The sequence below is a fragment of the Chiloscyllium plagiosum genome, unplaced genomic scaffold, assembly GCF_037043375.1.
Source record: "Chiloscyllium plagiosum isolate Xiang-an unplaced genomic scaffold, Cpla_swu_hap1 HiC_scaffold_29, whole genome shotgun sequence".
NCBI lineage: Eukaryota > Metazoa > Chordata > Chondrichthyes > Orectolobiformes > Hemiscylliidae > Chiloscyllium > Chiloscyllium plagiosum.
Genome location: NW_028270167.1, coordinates 20,275,749 through 20,297,830, shown reverse-complemented (window position 1 = coordinate 20,297,830; position 22,082 = coordinate 20,275,749). Strand labels below are relative to the sequence as shown.

Below are 22,082 nucleotides of genomic sequence, written 5' to 3'. Positions count from 1 at the left end.
GCAGAAACCCTAGATGCAGCCCATCAAGATTCATAACCCGCTTTTAACTGACAAATGTGAAAATCTGAAGTGAAACTTTTGGTAGTTTTCATTAACTCAGTATTCAATAACAAAAATATGTGGCATGTTATATCAATAAAGAATACGCCTTCAAGTTAGTAATTCAGGGCAGTGCTGCATTTCGATAATTCTCTTCACTGAATGAGACTAACGAAACATTGAATAACGTCATCTAATCCATCTAAGAATGAGATTTTAAGGTTTTAATGGGCAAATTAACATTGACTTTGTTTCATTTCAGGAGAATGAATAGGCTGCAAAACAAAATGTTACATACAAATGACTATTATAAAGCTTTATGCCTGAGACATTTTTGTTGCATTTGCTAATTGCAAAAATCTAGGAAAATTATAATTTTGAGACTGGCTGAATTGGACAAAAAATGTATTTTGATTCAACAAAAGAATCTTCTGTAAAACAAAATTCTGTTTACTGCTGAAAAGATACAAAGTAATTCAGTTGGCTCACTAATTTACTTGAATAACCCAGTGTGCAATAAATGTCTTTCAGCAGTAAGTGCATGTTTGTAATTCACTTCAACTTAATATTTTGTTCTGAAGAAGTGTCATATCAGATTCAAAATGTTAACTCTGATTTTGTCTCTCCATAGATGCTGCCAGATCTGCTCCCTCAGGTACCTTAAGCATTCTATTTTTGTTTTGATTTATTTAACATGCTTGCTCTTTGCTTTGCTCTCTTTTTAATGGAGTATAGTGGCATAGCATTGGAATTTTAACTTGAAGATCTGTAGCCATTAAATGGTGGACTGCAGCAATTGTGGAAACAGGCCCTTCGACCCAACAAGTCCACACCGACCCGCCGAAGCACAACCCACCCAGACCCATTCCTATACATTTACCCCTTCACCTAACATTATGGGCAATTTAGCATGGCCAATCCACCTAACCTGCACATTTTTGGATTGTGGGAGGAAACCAGAGCACCCGGAGGAAACCCACGCAGACACGGGGAGAATGTACAAACTCCACACAGAGAGTTGCCTAATTCTGGAAGATAAATTGCTACCACCTTCTCAAAGACAATTAAGAATTAGCATGAAATGTTGACTCAGTTAGTAAGGGCGAAATCCCTTGAATGAACAAGACAAATTGAATCACCAAGTAGTATTTTTGATTAGTTTTACCTCTCTTACTGCACTACAAGATTGGAAAAATACTTTTTCGCTAAAGAGCTTCAAATGTGGTCAAGAAAGACTCTTGAACTGTAACATCATCTTAGCCTGCACTTAGTGCAAGAAACCATCTTAATTAATTTCAAGATGGCAGTGGAGTAGCAATATAGCACAGGGGCTTCTGCCCAGAGCTCATCTGCACCATCCGCTTTTGCATTTTTTTCCCTTCTTTCACAGAAGGGGAAGGGCAGGGGGTGTTGTTGTTGAGCCCAGCATGGCAGCCATAGACATCCTGCAGCATCTCGGGTGGCAGTAACAACAGGCAGCCCAAGGTCTCCCGGCAACTGTAGCAGTGAGCATGGAAAGATTGAGCCCAGCGTGGAGGAGATCGAGCCCAGTGTTATGAAGATGTGGGTGCACTGTACCTTTAAGAGAGGTAAAAGCTAGCAGCACCAAGAGTTCCGAACAAAATATAATGTAACATGTGGTTCAGTAGCTAGGGTAGCTGGTTACCTGGAAATGATAAAACAGATTCAAATTAGATCAATCAGTTTAAATTATATCCCAAAACAATACCAAACTCCAATCAAGTTTGAATTGAATATATTGACAATTTTAAAAGCCAATGACATACTCTGAAAGCATCAGATTCTAAGACTGGGGAAAATTGAACAGTTGAGAGGAGAACTGCCAAGCCACCAGCATCTGCAGACTACCCAGAGATTAGCTCTCTTAAAGAAACCTTTATTGATGAGTAACATATGAAATCCCTAAGAAAAAGAAAAGAAGATTCGACGTTTGGCTGGATTTCTTGAAAAGTTGACTTTTGGTAACTCTTAATCAGGAGTTTTATTGGACTGGTATTATAGAAGGGAAAGTAAGAGATAGGTTAGAGGAAGGAGTTTTGAGTCATTGTTAGTTAATTATTCTCTATTATATTTTAAGAAATAAAGTTGTTACTTAAACTTTAACTAGTCCTTGGTCTCTTGAAGTTTTACAGGTTACTCCATGGGATAAATCTTTTCTGGGTTGCTCCTTTAAATTAAGCAGGAGGGTGTACCCTGTGTCATAACAGTTAGTGGAGAATGTGTCAGTCTGCATATGCTGCTGGCTTGGCAGTTCTCCTCCCAATTGTTCAATTGTCCCTGTTCTTATACCCTGAACAACAGGACAAACAGGAAGACAGCTAACAATCCGTATCCATGAACATTAACTAGCCACAAAACGACACAACCAGCTATCCTTAGTAGCCACACATGTGGATGACAAGCAACATGAGTTCGACTGGGACAACACTACTATTATAGGACAAGCAAAACAGAAAACAGCCAGGAAATTCCTAGAGGCATGGCACTCATCCACAGATTCTATCAACAAACACATCGACCTGGACCCAATATACCGGCCACTGCAGCGGACAGCTGGAACTGACAACCGGAAGCGACAGAGACAAACCACTATTAATGCCAGAGGAAACATCACAGAAGCACTTCACAGGAGGCTCCCAAGCACTGAGGATGTCACCTAGAAAGGGGACGAAACATCTGCAACACAAATTCCCAGCTCGGCGAACAGAACCACAACAATGAGCACCCGAGCTACAAATCTTCTCACAAACTTTGTATACCCTGAAAGCATCGGACTGTGTCATTGGCTTTTAAGATTGTCAATCTATTCAATTCAAACTTGATGACATGTTACATTATATCTTGTTCAGAACTCGTGGTGCTGTCAGGTAGTTCTTCTAGCATTTAACTCACTTAAAGGTACAGGACACCCACACCAGCATAGGGAGATCGAGCCCAGCACAGGGAGATCAAGCCCAGCATGGGGAGATCGAGCCAAACACAGTGAGACTGAACTCAGCACAGGGAGATCGAGCCCAGTACGGGGAGATCAAGCACAGCATGCGGAGTGTGAGCCCAGCACGGAGAGATCGAGCCCAGCCTAGGGAGATCAGTGCCAAGATGGGGAGTGTGGGCCCAACATGGGGTGATCGAGCCCAGCACGGGGAGATCGAGCCCAGCACGGGGAGATCGAGCCCAGCACGGGGAGATCGAGCCCAGCACGGGGAGATCGAGCTCAGTACAGGGAGATCGAGCCCAGTACAGGGAGATCGAGCCCTTTTGGGGAGTGTGAGCACAGCACGGGGAGATCGAGCTCAGTACGGGGAGATCGAGCCCAGCACGGGGAGATCGAGCTCAGTACGGGGAGATCGAGCCCAGCACGGGGAGATCGAGCCCAGCACGGGGAGATCGAGCCCAGCACGGGGAGATCGAGCCCAGCACGGGGAGATCGAACTCAGTACGGGGTGATCGAACCCAGCACGGGGAGATCGAGCCCTTTTGGGAAGTGTGAGCCCAGCATGGCTAAGCAATTTAAAGGCTATAATGTTGAACTTTAACTTTATTTCTTTATTTTTCACTTCATAAGATTTTGTACCAAGGTACCTTTGTACTTAAGATCGCATCGTGAATGGCGACATAATACACTTTTCACTGCACTCCCGTATCCCTATACTTGAGCACACGTGACAATAAAATCTAATTCTAATTCTAATTCTACGAAAGGAATTGATTTGTATGTTACAGATGGCCATCTTAAAGATTTGTAAAATGCTGATTGTCAGGTAAATAATTGGAAGTGCTCATAAAGGAAGCTGTATTCTAATTGGAGGCAAGCACTTGTCAAACTGTCTTTTCTGGTGAACATAGCAGTAATCAAGCCATTGCTGAGGATCTTGTGAGTTCCTTAAAGTCAGTTTCAACTTTTAGTGTCCGTATGCTGCTGGATGTTTGGAGATAAGTTTGGAAGTACTGCAGGTCCTCAAGTATTGTCTGTTGTTCCTCAGGACCGTGTCCTAGACCAAACCATCTTCAGCTGCTTCATCAATGACCTTCCCTCCATCATAAGGTCAGAGGTGGGGATGTTCGCCAATGATAGCACAATGTTTAGCACCATTTGTGACTCCTCAGATACACAAGCAGTCCATGTTTAAATGCAACAAGAACTGGACATTTTGCAGACTTGGACAGGCAAGTGGCAAGTAACATTCGTACCACACAAATGCCAGGTAATGACCATCTCCAATAAGAGACAATGTAATTGCCACCCCTCAACATTTAATACTGTTACCATCACTGAATCCCCACTATCAACATCCTGATGGTTACCATTGACCAGAAACTCACCTGGACTCACCACATAAATGCAGTGACTACAAGACCAGGTCAGAGGCTAGGAACACTATGGTGAATAACTCACCTCCAGACTCCCAAAGCCTGTCACCATCCATAAGGCACAACTCAGGTGTGTGATGGTATACCCCCCACTTGTCTGGATTGATGCAGCTCTAACTACACTCAAGAAGCTCAATGCAATCTTGGACAAAGCAGCTCGCTTGATTGGCATCACATCTATTTCCTCCACCATTGACATTCAGTAGCAGTAGTGTATACTATGCCCTGCAGAAATAATTATACAGTACCTTTCAAACACTGGAACACTTCCATCTAGAAGGACAAGGACAGCAAATACATGGGAACACCCCCCCACTTGCAAATTCCCCTCCAAGCCACCTCACCATCCTAATTTAGAAACACATCACAATCCCTTCGGTGTGGCTGGGTCAAAATCCTGGACTTTCCACCCCAAATGCATCGTGGGTCTACCTACACCAAGTGGACTGCAGCAGTTCAAGAAGGCAGCTCACTGCCACTTTGTCAAATGCTGGCCAGCCAGTGATGCCAGTATTCCACAAGTGAATAAGAGAAAGAAGAGTCAGAGGGCAAGATGAGGTCAGCTAAAGCAACACGCACTGTTGAAGGAGAGGGGCCAGATAAGTGTGCTTGACCATGTACCTGTGGTGGCTACAGGATATCTTTCCTCCACAGGGTCTCCTCCAGGGCCTCATCTGAAAACCTATGCACCTTCTCACTCAGTTGCAAATGCATCCCACAATATTGCATTGTGTATCAGCCAGTGTATTTACCACCTTCACTGAAACTGGGTGCAAAAAGTACAGCCCGATGCTTGAGAGCTGACATTGTCGATGTTGCCATTTTGTGCCTCAGGTGAATTCAATTTTAGTAATCCACTCTTAATCGGACTTTCAAACAAACCTGGTTTATTTCAACTTGATAAACAACCAGGAGACCCAGGCACAAGTTGTGATAATTTATTCAAGTGAACACAAGGACAGTCAGCCTTATCAGTTTAAGATAAAACTCTGCCAAGTCCCATATGTTTCCAACCTTTATACACAACAGGTGACATATAAATTTCCTAATCTGCTCAATCCATGCCATGTGTTAACCAGATGTCCTGGTATTAGTTTACTAATTTCCCACAGTATATGAAAAAAGCTTTGTTTGTATTCAACCAAGGCCTCTTTATCTTTGCTGATTGTGTGGCTGAGCTGTCCCGAAATCCTCTCCTGTTTCTGTGGATCTGTGATCCTTATTTTCTGACTTTTCACTTGAAAGCCTGTGACAAGGCACTGCGCAGGAGGCTGTTAAATAAGGTAAGAGCCCATGACGTTAGGGGCAAGGTACTGGCATGGATAAGACGATTGGCTGACTGGCAGAAGATGGCAGTGGAGTGGAACTCCTGAGTAGGGGCTTGTCTGTTCTGACTGCTTTTCTTTTCTTTCTCTTTATTAATCTTTTTTTATTTTGTATTTTATCTCTTGTCCTGAGCTCAGACGGTATCAGCGATGGTGACAAACCCCAACTTAGGCTCGAGTGAGCCCAGCACAGACCTCATGGTGGCAGTGCTGAGTGAGCCCCTACTTACTTTTCTGGAGTGAGCACGGAACCTGGCAGCGGAATCAGTGGCTGCTACATCAGCAGAGACCTCATCGGCGAGGTAGGCCCAGAGGCGAAAGATAGCACCTGAAGATCAGCAGCTTTGTCATTGGTCTGTGTCCGGCCTGGTGGGGGCAGAGCAGTGGTGGAAGGGCATTGCAGTGACATCAACAAGGTAGGCCCAGCAGCGAAAGATGTGACTCTGCAGTTGGTGGGTCTGACACAGGCAGCAGCAAGGCGGTGTCAGAGGAGAATCGGCCAAGTAGTGAAAAGATGGAGACTGCAGTGTTGGTTGGGTCTGGTGTAGACAGCGACAAGGCGGTGGAGGAGGGATGGTGGTATCATTGAAGATGAACTGGCTCAGGACTGATGGACTCTCTGTAAGCTATATCTTTCTACTTTTCTTTGTTCTTCTTAAAACTATTCCAAATTGTGTGGGATCATGGCGACGGTGGAAAAGCTTTTGACTGCATTTTTGTGTTTTTCTCACTGAAAATACACATGACAAGAAATTAATTAATTCATTCATTCATTAATTCAAAGGCAGAGAATGGGGATAAATTGATCTTCTTTCATGATGGCCGTAACTAGTGAAGTTCCACAGGATTTGTGTTGGGCTCACAACTATTCACGCGATACATTAACAATCTGAATGATGGAACGGGGGCCGTTGTTGCAAAGTTTGCGGATGACACAAAGATAGGTGAAGAAACAGGTGGTCTTGAGATGGGCTTGGACTGGCTAGCAAAGTGAGCAAAGAAGTGGTAGTTGGAATACAATGTGGGAAAGTGTGAGGCTACGCATTTTGATAGGAAAAAATAGATTTCCATCTCTATCAACGATGACCGACTCAACACTGACATTTTCTACAAACCCACTGACTCCCACAGCTACCTGGGCAGCATGGTGGCACAGTGGTTAGCACTGCTACCTCACAGCACCAGAGACCCGGGTTCAATTCCCGCCTCAGGTGACTGTCTGTGTGGAGTTTCCTCCCACAGTCCAAAGATGTGCAGGTCAGGTGAATTGGCCATTTTAAATTGCCCGTAGTGTTAGATGCATTAGTCAGAGAGGAATGGTTCTGGGTGGGTTACTCTTCGGAGGGTTGGTGTGGACTTGTTGGGCCGAAGGGCCTGTTTCCACACTGTAGGGAATCTAATCTTTCCCATTCCCCTCACCAATAGATGTCTGTCGTAAACATTCTACCATCAGCTTTCCTTTCCATTTGCAAGGCTGTGCTTGGGTTGTGGATTTCAGAATTCTCCCCAACAGGACATCACTGGAATTGCAAAACTGCGCCCTCACCTCCATCCAAGGCCCCAAAGGAACCTTCCACATCCATCAAAGTTTCACCTGCACATCTGTAAATGTCATTTATTGTATCCATTGCTCCCGATGCGGTCTCCTCCACACTGGGGAGACCGGATGCCTTCTCGCAGAGTGCTTCAGAGAACATCTCCAGGACACCCGCACCAATTAACCCTACCACCCTGGGCCAAATATTTCAACTCTCCCTCCTACTCTGCCGAGGACATGCAGGTCCTGGGCCTCCTTCACCGCCACTCCCTCACCACCCGATGCCTGGAGGCCTCATTTTCCGCCTCAGGACCCTTCAACCACAGGACATCAATGTAGACTTTACAAGTTTCCTCATTTCTCCTCCTCCACCCTTACCCCAGTTACAACCTGCCAGCTCAGCACCATCCTCATGACCTGTCTCACCTGTCAATCCTCCTTGCCACCTATCCGTTCTACCCTCCTCTCCAACCTATCACTTTTACCTCCACCTCCATCCACCTATTACACTCTCAGCTATCTTCTCCCCAGCCCAAACCCCTCCACCCCTGAGGCTCCCAGCCTCATTCCTGATGAAGGGCTTTTGCCCGAAACGTCGATTTTCCTGCTCCTTGGGTGCTGCCTGAACTGCTGTGCTTTTCCAGCATCACTCTAATCTTGGCTCTAATCTCCACCATCTAAAGTACTCACTTCCACCTTGGAAAAATAGATGTGCAGATTATTTTCTAAATGGGGAAAGACTTTCATAATCTGAAGCACAAAAGGACTTGGAGTCCTAGTTCAGGATTTCTTTAGGTTAACATACAGGTTCAACTGGCAGTTAGGAAGATAAATGCAATGTTAGCATTCATTTTCAGAGGACTAGAATACAAGAGCAGGAATGTAAGTGCACAACATAGAGTATATAGTATACTGTTGAGGCAAAATAAAACTCTGGTCAGACTACATCTGGAATATTATGAGCAGATTTGGATCCCGTGTCTACAGAAGGATTTGCTGGCCTACAGGGGATCCAGAAAAGGCTTATAAGAATGATCCTGAGGATGAAGGATTGTAATATGAGGAGCAGTTTACAACTCTGTATTCAGTCGGGTTTAGAAGGATGAGAGGAGAGGAGATCTCATTGAAATTTACATAATACTGAGAGGCAAGATAGAGTGGACGTAGCGAAGATACTTCTCTTTAGAGGAAAGACTAGAACACGAGGGCACAGCCTCGGAGGGAAGGGATGACCTTTAGAACCGAGATGAGGAAGAATCTCTTCAGCCAGTTGGTGCTGAATCTGCAGATCTCATTGTCACAGAGGGCTGTGGAGGCCATTTAAGACAGATGGGTTCTTGATTGGGAAGGGGTTCAAGGGTTATGGGACGAAGGCAGGAGAATGGGGTGAAAAAATGTGTCAACCGGATTGAATGATAGAGCAGACCCAATGGACCAAATGGCCGAATTCTCTTCCTATACCCTATGGTCTTATGGAAACAGTTCTAACTGAAACTGCTTATTCCTATTTAATTCTTAGCTAACTGAAACTGATTAACTCTTACTCAACACCTTCATTAGCACAGCATCTAATTAGCATTATTTTCAAACCTTTCACCAAAATAACTTCCTTGGAGAGTCAGATGTAAAAACAACTTGCGTCAGCTTGCTGCCAGTAACTACTTAATCTAATAAATTATTTATCATTAAATATATCACTTTAAAGGGTACAAAGACAGTTTAGTCTGATGGGTGAAACTGGAATCAACCATTTACAGAAGCAGGACTGATATAGAAGGATAGAGGGATCGGTCAGATATTATAGACTGAATAGCTTCTTCTATCATGTTTTGATTTATTCATATTGGGAGCTGCATTAAATGATCTGCTTTTTATTCAGTAAAATCTGGTTGGTAATCGTTTTGCTATTCTAAATACAATTGCTTTATCTTTTTCTAGGAGGAGAAACTACCAACCTCCATCTTGTTGTCCGTGGTTGGAAGAAAAACTGACTAGAAGGCCATTAAGTTAGATAAATCCCTGGAACTTGATCAAATGCACGCAGGACATTGTGAGAAGGTAGGGAAGAAAGTATGGAGCTCCTAGCAGAATAATTTTATCTTTTGAAGCCAGGGGTGAGGTGCTAGAAGACTGGAGGGTGATTGATGTGCCATTATTTATGAAAGATTGCAAGGAAACTACAGACCGTTAAGTTGTTGGAGGTGATTCTGAGAAATAGAAACTGCATGCATTTGGAAAAGCAAGGGCTGAGTAGCAATTAGTCAGCATGACTTTGTGCATGGGAAATCATGTCTCACAAACTTGATTGAGTTTTTTGAAGAGGTGACCAAGAAGAGTGATGGAGACAGAGTGGTCTACGTGGACTTTAGCAAGGCCTTTGACGAGGTTCCACATAGTAAACCAGTTAATAAGGTTAAATCACATGGGATCCAGGGAGAGCTGACCAATTGGATACAAAATTGACTTGACAGTAGGAGACTGAGAATGGTGGTGGAGGGTTGTTGCTTAGACTGGAAGTCTGCGACCAGTGGTGTGCCACAAGAATTAGTGCTGTGTCCAGTATTGTTTATCATTTACATAAGCGTTTTGGATAAGAATATAAGGAACATGATTAGTAAGTTTGCAGATGACACAAAAATTGGTCTTCCAGTTAACAGTGAAGGAGGATATCTAAGAGAACAACAGGATCTCGATCAACTGAGCCAGTGTGTCAGGGATAGCAGATAGGGTTTAATTCAGATAAATATGAGATGTTGCACTTTGGTAAGACAAACCAGGGTAGGTCTTACACAGTTAATAAAAAGGTCCTGGGGAGTGTTATCAAACAGTGAGACCTCGGGTACAGATTCATAGTTCCTTGAAAATGGCATCATAGGTGGACAGGCATTTGGCATGCTAGCTTTCATTGGTACAGGATTTGAGTACATCATTGAGGATTTGGATTGATTTGAGTACAGGATTTGATTGGATTTGAGTACAGGATTTGGAACATCATATAACAACTGTACAAGATATTGGTAAGGTCACATTTGAAGTACTACGTGCAATTCTAATCAACCTGCTATATGTTATTAAACTGGAAAGGGTATGGATGCCGGTATCCCATAACCAAGTCACCCTTTATTTACACATGCAGAGTCTTTGACACTGATCCAGCTCCCTCAGAGCCAGTTCTCACAGTGAACAGGATGTCTGACACTGCTGTTTTTATCTGTTAGCCAGGGCTCCTCAATTGGATCTAATTAACAGCCCAAACAGGGAACTCATGTTCCATGAGGTTCACCTGACTGACATCATTGCAATCACAATAGAGTGCAAAAAAAAAGATTTAAAAGGAAGTTGCTGAGACTGGAAAGTTTGAGTTATAAAGGAGAGGCTGGACAGGCTGAAATATTTTTTGCAGGAGTATATGCTGAGGGGTGACCTTATTGAATTTATAAAATCATGATGGACATAGATAAGATGAATAGTCAAAGTCATTTACCCCAAGGTAGGGGATTCCATTACTAGAGGTTTATGGTGAGAGGGGAATGGACATGAGGGTCAACTTTTTCACACAAAGGGTGGTGTGTATATGAACTGAGCTGCCAGAGGAATCGGTGAAGGCTAGTACAATTAGAACATTTAAAAGACATTTAGCTAGGTACATTGATAGGAAAGCTGCAGTGGGATATGGGCCAAATGCAGACAAGTGGAAATCGAACAGTTTAGGAAACCTAGACGGCATGGACAGGTTGGGCCAAATGGCATGTTTCCATGCTGTATGACCATGACTATGAAATGGGGTCTGTGCTTCAGAATGCTCACAGAACATACAGGAAGGGCAGTTAGGTTCTCTACTATTAGGTGGCATGTATCCATCAAGTCAGAAGATTGAACAGAATATTAAATAAGCAAAAAAAGGAACAAAAAATTTTATAGACGGGAAAAATATACAGTAGTTTAGAAAATGAACTACAAATATAAAAACACAAGTGTAAACCAACTGAGTTTTGATCCTGTACAAAAGTGAGTCTGGGGCAGAAAAGAAGTAAATAAAGAGATGGTCGTGAAAATGACCAGATATTTTGCATTTGTCTTTACTATGGGTGATACAAATAACATTCCAGAAATAGTGGCAAATGAGGAAATTAAAAGCAGGGAAGAACTAAAAAAAAAATTATTAGCAGTGAAGTGATAATGAGCAAATTGTTAGAGCTGTGGACTACCAAAAACTTGGTCTTGACAAATCTTATCCCCGGGTCTCAAAAGAAATGGCTTGTGAGATATATTATGTATTGTTCTTAATTTTCCAAAATTCAAAATGAGAGGAGCACAAAAAGCAGAAACTGTAGGCCAATCATGAGGAAGTTGTTAGAAGATATTATTAAAAATGTCATAGTATGGGGACCTTGACAAATTCAAGATAATTAGGCATAGTCAGCACGATTTTGTGAAAAGGAAATTATTATATTGAATTTATTGAATCACTTTGAACAAGTAATGCACGCTGTGAATATAGAGGAATCATGCACATAGACTTACAAAAGGCACTTGATAAGATACCACTTCAAAGATTGTAGCAGAAAATAAGAGCTCATTGCGTAGGGAGTAATTTATTGGCAGCAGTTGAACATTGACTAACAGAAAACAGACAATAGGCATAGAGAGCTGGCATTCCATATCTGTCAAGAATTACTCAGTGTCAGCAATGTCAGTGTGCCCAAGTTTCTTGGCTATGACAGCAGTGGAATGTTCAGGTCTGTCATTACTGGGATTGTTCATGAGGATCTTGACATTCCAGGTACCAAGTTTCATTCTGAGTAAGTGAGAAGTGTCTGTGAGTCGTTTCTTTTATCACAGTGAACATTTGCCCCCCCCCCCGCCCCCGCCCCCACGCTACCACATGGCCCTGATCGACTCTGCTGCATGGACAGAAATGAAAATGTTGTTGTACCTAACCACCAACCCCCACCACCAACCCCATTCCCACCCCCCACCATTCCCACACCTCCCCCCCCCCCTGCTCCCCCCCTCCCCTCCGCCCCCGTCAGTGCTTCTGGGATAGCGTTGAAAACAAAATGGTGCTTGACATCAATTAGTTCCTATCAAATTCCAAACAAATAAGTTAAATTGGTCTTTACACCAGGAACAGAGATGATCAGTTTCTAAGAAAGAAGACTTTAAGACAGCATGCATGATAAATAATACAGCACAATAAATGGTAAACTCTGTAGATGATCACACATGCATAACCTCCACGATTTGCCAAGTTTAATAAGAAGGTATTCAGAAAGATTATAGAGCAAAATGCTTATTACGTGATAGGAATTATATAAACATTTGAATAGATAGGAAAAAGCAAGGAAGTTATGGTTAGGCTATTATGGTACATGAAATCAGCATTGCCCACTTGAATCAAATGTCCTATTTCTGTTCTGTATTCCTAATTCCAAGTAAAATTCAGGATTGTTAGCACCAAAGGTCATGAACAGTTCAAATGTCAGCAGAATTGAAATACTAGAATGTAAAGTTCAAGCAAACTCAATATAAATGGCTGAATTCTGTAGTAGTGATGAGGGTGAAATAGTTACCACTCACTCTCATTAGTCCTCTAAAACTGACAGCAACTTCTAGACTGTGCAATTAAAATGTACAGTTAAACACAGAAAACCAAAAGTGTAAATGATTTTACTCTGAAAGGTGTTATTGAAGATAAGACGCTTGCAATCTATTAGAAATCCCTGATCTGTTGAGAACTTTGAATTTTAAACCATTATTCCCAATATCTATCAAATCCTTGAATAAATCACACTTGTTGAATAACTGGTGTTACTGGCATACTTAATTGGTAATTGTCATTGTACAGCCTCTTTGGCTCTATTAAGTTTAGTTTATCTTTGTAGAATGTCAAATGTCTCTATTCTAACAAAAGAGTTACATTTTTAAAAGAATATATGTATATATTTCAGAAATACACAGTATTTGAGACTTTACATGAATCCCAAGTGTAAGTCTGAATGTTTGATTTTACTCTCTGTAAAGTTTAAATTAAAAGTGAAATATTCAGTGGATTTTACTCTTTGGCTTGTTATCTGTGGGAATCCTTCAAAGAGCTTGCTGATTATCCTTGTTAATGAGATCACTGTTGCTGGATGCCTGGAGATTTCCTTGACTTGGTTTTAAATTCAAACTGGTATCAGTAAACAGGAAATCCAAACCATTAATTTATATGGACCATCAGTGAGCATTGCTGTTGACTGCACAATGTGGATTGAGAAGATATTTTTCTTCAATAACAGTAGATCTGGAGAACAAAGGTTTATTTAGAATATTTTATGTCATATTTATTGATTTTCTTTCTAAATAAAGAGGCTGATAAATATCAGAACAAAAAAATAGTTAACGGTTATAATGGAAAATTGAAAAAGAACTTATCAAGAATTTAATTCCCGGTTCTGCCTCAAACCGTGGAATTGTCATCTGAGCAATTGAAAAGTTTGGGATTGATTAGTCATATTTTTATCCTTTTTTAAACAGGTTTATCTTTGAGGGTCAAGGACAAACCTCAAATATGTATCTTTACCAAATGTCACAGTGCTTGTTCAGCTCCACACAGAGAATTAAAACATTCTGTAGAATTTAGGATTATGCACCAATTAAAACTATCCATTGTGAAGAATGATTCATTCATACAATAATTGCTTTTCCTTTCACTAGATCTTTTCATGAAACTATTTCAGATGTATTTAATCTGCATTTAATTCCACAAGTGAAATATCCTCGACTACCAGTGGTTTTCAAGAATTGTGTTTTATTGAGCTAAACAATGAGTAAAACAGATATTCAATTTGTAAGGAAAGTGAAGTGTTTACAAAGTTATGTATTGATTTCAGTGGCATTCCATTTGTTAAGATATCAAGAAAGGAACATTTTCACCATGGCCAATTCAAAATCATGTAATCCTTCATCAAAATAATATCATTCAGAATATAACCAAATGAAGAAAAGAACAATCATCCAAAACATGACTAAAGGTAAATTCACCACAGTCTTACCAGACCAGAGCTACTCGCTCACTAGAAAGGAATGACTGGTGGTGGTTTAACCAGATGGTCGCCATGCTGAAGGTGAAGGGAGAGGGGAAGAAGGAGAATCCTTTCTGATAACTGCAGTTGGTGCGGGAATTGAACCCATGCTATTGGTATCACACTGCATCACAAACCAGCCTAATGAGTCAACCAACCAACGCCACCACCCCCCCAAAAAAAGAATAAGACTTCAAATCTTATGATTTGCCACCCACAAACTTTTGGTTTTACTTTGAATAAAATTTCCAAAATTTGTGGAAAAACAAACGAGTGTCTGACTCTCTTTCGATCAAACAGTTTGCATATTCAATGAATTTGTAATTTTAATCCATTGTTCTTTATAATTCAATCTCCAAATATTGTGAACAAGCCAGTAGTAAACACTATGGCTCAGTCATCAGCACTACTGCTTCACAATGCCAGGAACCCATGTTCAATTCTACTCTTAGGTGATTGTCTGTGTGGAGTTTGCACATTCTTCCTGTATCTGCATGGGTTCCATCTCAGAGTTCAAAGCTGTACAGGTTAGATTAATTGGCCATGCTAAATTGCCTATTATATTCAGGACTGTGCAGGTTATGTGGATTGGCTATGGGAAAGTGTGGAGTTACAGGGATAGGGGATGGGTCTGGGTGGAATGCTGTTTGAAGGGGTGGTGTGAATGCATTGTGTAAAATGGTCTACTTCCACACTAGAGGGATTCTGTGATTACTATTCATAGCTAGCAGCTCTTGGAACATTGGCAGTGGAGTTTCTTCCTGAATGTATACAGGTATAAATACTTCCTTCGTGCTGTTAGGGACATAGTTCCACATTTTGACTCAGCATCGATGAAATAACAGTACATACCCAAGTTAATACAGTGTGGAAACAGGCCATATGGCTCAACATGTCCACACCAAAGAGTATCCTATCAAGACCCACTCCCCACATTTTCCCTGATTAATGCCCCTAACCTACACATCCCTGAACACTATGGCCAATTTAGCCTGGCCAATCCACCTAACCTGCACATCTTTGGACTGTGGGAGGAAACCAGAGCACCTGATGGAAACCTATGCAGATACAGGGAGCATGTGTAAACTCCACACAGTCCACAAGGCTGGAATCAAACCTGGGTCCCTGGTGCAGTGAGGCAGCAGTGTTAACCACTGAGCCATTGGAAGTAAATTGTAGTTGATGCCATTCTCTTGCGCCTACTAACTTTGTCTTCTAAATCATATAGTCATAGAGTCATAGGGCTTGCCAAAAATAGGGCATGACATATGGTCAGATGGCCAGCCCCTTGTGATTTTATACACCTCTATAAGGTCACCCTTCAGCCTCTTATGCTCCTGGGAAAAAAGGTTTCAGCCTATCCTGCCTTTCCTTATAACTCAAACCCTCCAGTCCCGGTAACATCCTTGTAAACCTTTTCTGCACTCTTTTGAATTTAACAATATTCTTCCTATGGCAGGGCAAGAGGAACTGCATACAATAAGTCAAAAGTGGTCTCAGCAAGGTCAGTACAGCTCCTATACTCTAGGTGTTGAAGACTGGAGATGTATCATCAAAGTTATTTTACTGAGGTGAATGCCCTAACTAGGAAAGGACATTACATGTTTCCATGGACTGTGGCCATGAGAAATTTTATTATTGACATTTGAATGTTGACATCAAAAACATTTGAATTTTCAAGGTTATTATGTACATGTCTGATGGGTTACTTATACTGGGGAGTAACCAGTTCCCACATCCAAGGGCAGGTCCTGGGCTGCAATATTATATAACTTTGTAAGACAAAATCTCAACATAACAATTTAAGACATAAAAGTTGGAGTAGTCTAATTGGAATTACAATCCCGCTCCACTAATCAACAAGATCACAGTTGATCTACATTAATTCTACTTTCTGCCATTGTTCCCACATCTCTTAATAAACATCATATTCAAAAATCTATCAGCTTCTGTTTTGAATATACTCATCTATTGAGCATCCACAAATCTCTATGCTAAAGAGCTCCCGTGATTCACATTCCTTTCAATGAATACATTTCTTTTTCATTTCAGTCTTTAATGGCTATTCTGAGACAGTGACCTCGTATCCTAGATTCCCCAGGCAGGGAATATATGTTCTCTGCATCAGAAGTGTTTAGATTGAATAAGATTAAAATTCATGTGACAAATATTAAGTTTATAATATAAATCCTGCATCAATGATGGTAATTTAAACTCTATTGAATGAGCAAAAGTTAGAGAAGCTCAGAATAGAATTCTCTGTTTGTTTGCATGCAAAAACACGCAGGCTATAATTAGGATATAAAACAGTGAAAGCTAGTGGAAAATCAGGCATACATAATTATGGTATACAATATTCAAATGTTCTACCTCCACAATGCTCATCTGGAGAGTCTCTTTGGGAAGATGCCTCAAATCATTATAATGAACCTCAAGCAAAAAAATCCATACATACAACTTCTATTTCAGAACAGTGTAAAAAGAAGTCCAGAACCTTTCCCAGAAACTAAACAGGAAATAAAACACCTTTTAATGTTCTATTGCAATTTTTAAAGATATATTTCTTCCCCGGCACTCTCATGGTATTTTCTATATATTTGAATGCACTTTTTGAGAACAGCAGAAAATATAGGGGAAGAAAAAAAGTCACCATACTGTCTCCATTACTTTAATGGATGCAATAATATGGTCAAAGCAAAGTTAGTGATGCTCAACTTAATGAATGAACAAATCATATAACTTTCCACAAGGGCAGATATATAGTTCAACCAAAAAAACACAGAAGCTGCTGTCAAAGTTATATCATTCCTTCAGTAGCTTTGCAAGAATAACACCTTGATAGTCTGGCCTTACATTTAAATACAGTAAACAGCAGGAAGTAGGTATATTTACATTGTATATGTAAATCGTGTCAATCCAAGTAACATTTTGTCAGTGTTCTTTGTCTGATTGCTAACTAACAATCACATCATAACTGAAAATCAAATATTACAAGTGTCATTCTTGAGGTTTTAATTGCTGGAAATATAATTTAAAAGAAAAACTTTTTTCTCCCTCTCTTGAACTTCTATTTCTTTCTATCTCTTTAGTTTGTTTTTTCCACATTATTGTATAATACCTTAAGAAACAGATGTTGAAATAGGCCATTTTGCTCCTCAAACATGCTCCAGCATTCAATAGGATCATGGCTGATCCAACATTCCTCATGTTCACTTTCCTACATTTTCCCCATAATCCTTGATTCCCCTATTGATCCAGATTCTCTCCAAGTCTCAAATATCCACAAGGGCACTGTCCCCATAGCTTGCTATGCAAATGAGTCCTAAAGAATCAAACTCTGTAACAGAAGAAATTCCTGCTCATTTCAGTCTTAAATTGGTGCACCTTAATTCTGAGTATCTACCCTCAGGCTCGAGGCTCTCATAGGAGGGGAAGCATCCACTCAATATTTACCCTGTCAAGTCCCTTAAGTATCATACTCATTTCAGCTAGACCACCTCACATTCTTCTAAATGCCAGCGAGTCGAGTACCAACTTGTTCAATTTTTGCTCATAAGATAATCTCCCCATACCAGGGATCATCCAAATGAACATACTCTGAAATGCCTCCGATGAAATTATACCTTTCCTTAGATAAGGAGATCAATGCTCCTCACTATGCTCCAGATATGATCTCACTAGCATCTTGTATAGTTGCAGTAAGAAATCCCTATTCTTACATTCCAACCCCCTTGAAACAGGGCCAACCTTCCATCAGCCTTCCTGACGATCTGCTGTGTTTGTGTGCTAGCTTTCTGTGTTTTGAGTACAAGTACCCCCCAAGACCCTTTGTGTTGCAGCTTTCAGCAGTTAAATTATAACTTGTTCTTTTGTTCTTCCTTCCAAAGCAAACAACTTCACATTTTTCCACATTATACTCCAATATGCCAACATTTTGCTCACTTACTTAACCTATCAATATCTCTACATCATCGAAACAGAATGGTATCCTGTTCAGGCAGCACAATGGCTCAGTGGTTAGCACTGCTCCCTCACAGTGCCAGGGACCTGGATTTGATTCCAGCCTTGGGCAACTGTCTATGTGGAGTTTGCACATTCTGTGTGGGTTTCCTCCCAGTGCTCTGGTTTCTTCCCACAATCCAAAGATGTACAGGTTAGGTGAATTGGCCATGCTAAATTACCCATAGTGTTCAGAGATGTGTAAGTTAGGTGCAATAGTCAAAGGTAAATGTAGAATAATATGGTATGGGAACGTATCTGGGTGGGTTACTCTTTGGAGGGTCAGTATGAACTTGTTGGGCCATGTGGCCTGTTTCCACTCTGTAGGGATTCTATTCTATACCTGAACAAACTCAGCAGTTCTGGCAGCAATGTGAAGAGTCAATATTTTGGGTCCAGTGACCCTTCTTCAGAAACATTAACTCTGTTTTCTCTCCCCAGATGCTACTAGGCTTGCTGAATTTTATCAAAATTTCCTTATTTTTTGTTTCTGATTTCCAGCATCCATATTTTTGTTTACTCACTTCACCTGACAAAGGAGCAGCACTCTGAAAGCTTGTGATTTCAAATAACCCTGTTGGACAACAGGGCCGTGAACCAAAACATTGATTTTCTGCTCTTCCAATGCTCTCTGATCCACTGTGCTCTTCCAGCTCCATATTGTATTGACTCTGTTGGATTATAACCTGGTGCCATGTGACTTCTGACATTGTTCACCTCGGTCAAATACCGGCACCTTCATATCAAGTTCATTTTTTTATCTGAGATCTCTCTATAATCTGCTTGTATCTGTCTCGCAATCTGACTTGCCACCTATTTTTGTGTTGTCTGCAAATTTGGCTGCAGTACATGCACCTCCTTCCTCTTAATCATTAGCATATATTACAAACAGATATAGCCCCAGTTCCTGTCACAGGTTGCCAACCTGAAAAAGACCCTTTATTCTCACATGCTGTTTCCTGTCCATGATTGAATGTTTTATTCCAGTTTGTAGGGCTAGACTTATTCAGAGGTTTCAGGACCATGTTGTTGAGACCATGTAGGAAACCTGCACTTGCTAGCACCAAAACCACTTCAGTGAGTTTCCTAGATGCAGTCTCCTTTATGGTCACTCCTGCACCACATGCTCTGTTAAAGAACATGGGAAGATTCCCAATGCTGCAGATCTGATCAGAGAGAGGGTAGTTCAGAAACTTGGTAGCTTCATTGAGAGGTGGAGATGTTGGTGATACAGCTGTGAGACTTTAACATACCTCAATCTGGAGCTGTCCTTGGAACCAAGCCTCATTGTGTATTTTTGGCTAAGAGCCCACACATTTATAACTCTAAAGCACTTGTGCCTTTAATTAATTGTCAGCTCTGGCTCTCTGATCTGTGTTGTCATTTCCACAATTTTTTTATTTATAGAACGATAAGATGTTTCAAGTGCTTCAGATTTAGCTATTAACACGATGAAGGTCTGGATGATTGATACTTCATTGGGAAATATGAGTTTTTAACATAGTGAAATGATCTCAATGAATGATCGTTTTTTAAAAGCTTTTTATTTTACACATACTACTGTCACTATCGTGTTCATTGATTGCATACAGTATATAGTGGTTTAATGGGTATGGATGTGCTATAACATGGCAGAGGAGGGCATGAGGGACTATTTAGATGTATGAAGGGGAATAGACAGACATGGACAGTACATGAGAGACCTTTTGAAACCTACAAAAGGTTTTGTCTTACAGACTGTGGTTCATGAAATCTGAGAGGCTGAGAGCCATGACTCTTTAAAAGGTTAGTTCAACTTCATGGAAATTGTAGAGGGGTGGATTGTGAATATCTCCTGAATGAAGCTTCCCAAATTGGAAGTGGGGTGGGGTGGGGTAGCGGGGGAGTTGGTGTTCCTGATGCAAAACAGTTGCATGACGTAAAAAGCACTTTCAAGATTCAGAAATCCCAGGAAATGGCTTTGGACTCCCAGAATCAGGACCTGTCCACCAAAGAGCTGGCCTACCTTTCTGAATACATCAACACAGTAGGTTAAGGAGATAGACAGTTATTTGTCTCATTGACAGAAATCTCAGATTTTCTGTACAGGACACCACAATGTCTCACTTCCAGCAAATTGCAGCGCAAAATCTCAAGAATATTGAACAGTTATCTTAAGTTCTGTCCCATCTGAATTTAATGTGAATGATGGTTAGGTTATTTGAAAGTTCAATTTTCATGTTTAAAGGAAGAATTTGTGCCGTGGGTTCGGAGAATTCCATCAGATCAAAATTCTACAGGATTATGTCTAGTTATTATTATATCTTACACCACCATACCCAAATATTTAGGGCCATACTTATGATCAAACAACAATGTGTTTTAAGATTATAAATCAAACTGTCAATATGGAAAGACACAAAAGCAAAACTGGTAGATGCTGGTTATCTAACTTTTGTTTTGAATGTGATAATGTTTACATGAACAGTTTTTGTTTGTGACATGGATTGTGTTGACTATTAACAAAGACGTTGGGAATGACATCCCTGTTCTTCTTTCAATCACTGATACAAGATCTTTTCCATCCAATTGAGAAGGTTTCGAGGGCTTCTTTTTATCTCTCATTTGAAAGGGAGCACTTCCAACAGTAAAGCACTACCTCTGAATTTTGTGCTGAAATGGTACTACCTATGAGGCCACAAGTAACTTTAATGATATAACACAAACAGACTATTGGGCCCGAATTCTGTAGCCTCCTTCCAATCTAATTATTTATCCTCATTGGCATCTTGCAGCATCAAGTTACGCGTAAAGCATCAATGCTTCTTACTTCAAGCATGTTAGGGAGTTTCATTTTCTTTACCAGATTTCGCAAGATAAACTTTCTCCAATGCTCTTTAGTTGTGTTCTGTTTTAATTTGATCTTGAAAGAAAATGCAACTCTGAACTAGTTTCTGCTCATTACTTTCTGGAAAGAATTTGCCCACCTGTATCTGTATATATATATTGTCATATAATAGGATTTAATACATTAATGATAATGATGTGAACGATAATGGAACTTGGACATCAAGAGTTAGAGCTATTAAGATTCTGGGAATAGAATTGGAAGCACTGTACTTGAGAGCTGTGTTCAGTATTCTGTATATTGGAATGTAAGTAAAAGGTTTACAGGAACTCTCAAGAAACAATGTTTACACTTAGATATGGCCGAGAGAGATGCAGAAGACTCAAATCGGGACAGCTAAGTGAAATGGAACAGTTTCAAGAGTGCAGTTCAAACACCCAAATAGCCAAGCCCCATCGTAGGCAGAATCAATGAGGTAGAAATAAGCAGGGCTAAGTCAACAGAGACATGAAACATATTCTTTACAAACAATTCCTCAAGATCTTAAGTGAACTCCTTTCATTCATTATTGTGGACGTTGAACTGACTTAGTAGTCCAATGATCCTGACCTGATTAAACAGTCCAATGCTAGACCTGCGCACACTACCACAAGAGGGGTAGGTGGCGTTTGAAGAGGCAAGTGGATGGGGTGCTCGGGTTTTCACATCTCCTTCCACCAGGAGGTCCTTGAGATGGTTGTCACTATTGTGGATGCTTCTCCAGCTTGTGTGACATTTAATGGGACAGTGGCACTCACGCATGTGACCATGGGACCAGAGAAGCTACACAAGAAAGGGAGTAGATGTGACTCTGGGAGCATTCTCCTTTACAAGCTGCAAAAATTGTTACTTGGCTA

The 22,082-nt window shown here is 40.9% G+C and overlaps 1 long non-coding RNA gene across 1 annotated transcript in view; it reads left to right on the top strand.

Moving 5' to 3' along the window:
- Positions 1-5,659: 5,659 nt before the first annotated feature.
- The window catches only part of LOC148142264 (uncharacterized), a 64,812-nt gene continuing 48,389 nt past the window's right edge, over positions 5,660-22,082 (top strand). The window contains exons 1-3 of the long non-coding RNA XR_015752051.1: positions 5,660-5,714; positions 5,895-6,058; positions 9,232-9,351. This is a non-coding gene — a long non-coding RNA (uncharacterized LOC148142264). The remainder of the gene's footprint in view (positions 5,715-5,894; positions 6,059-9,231; positions 9,352-22,082) is intronic.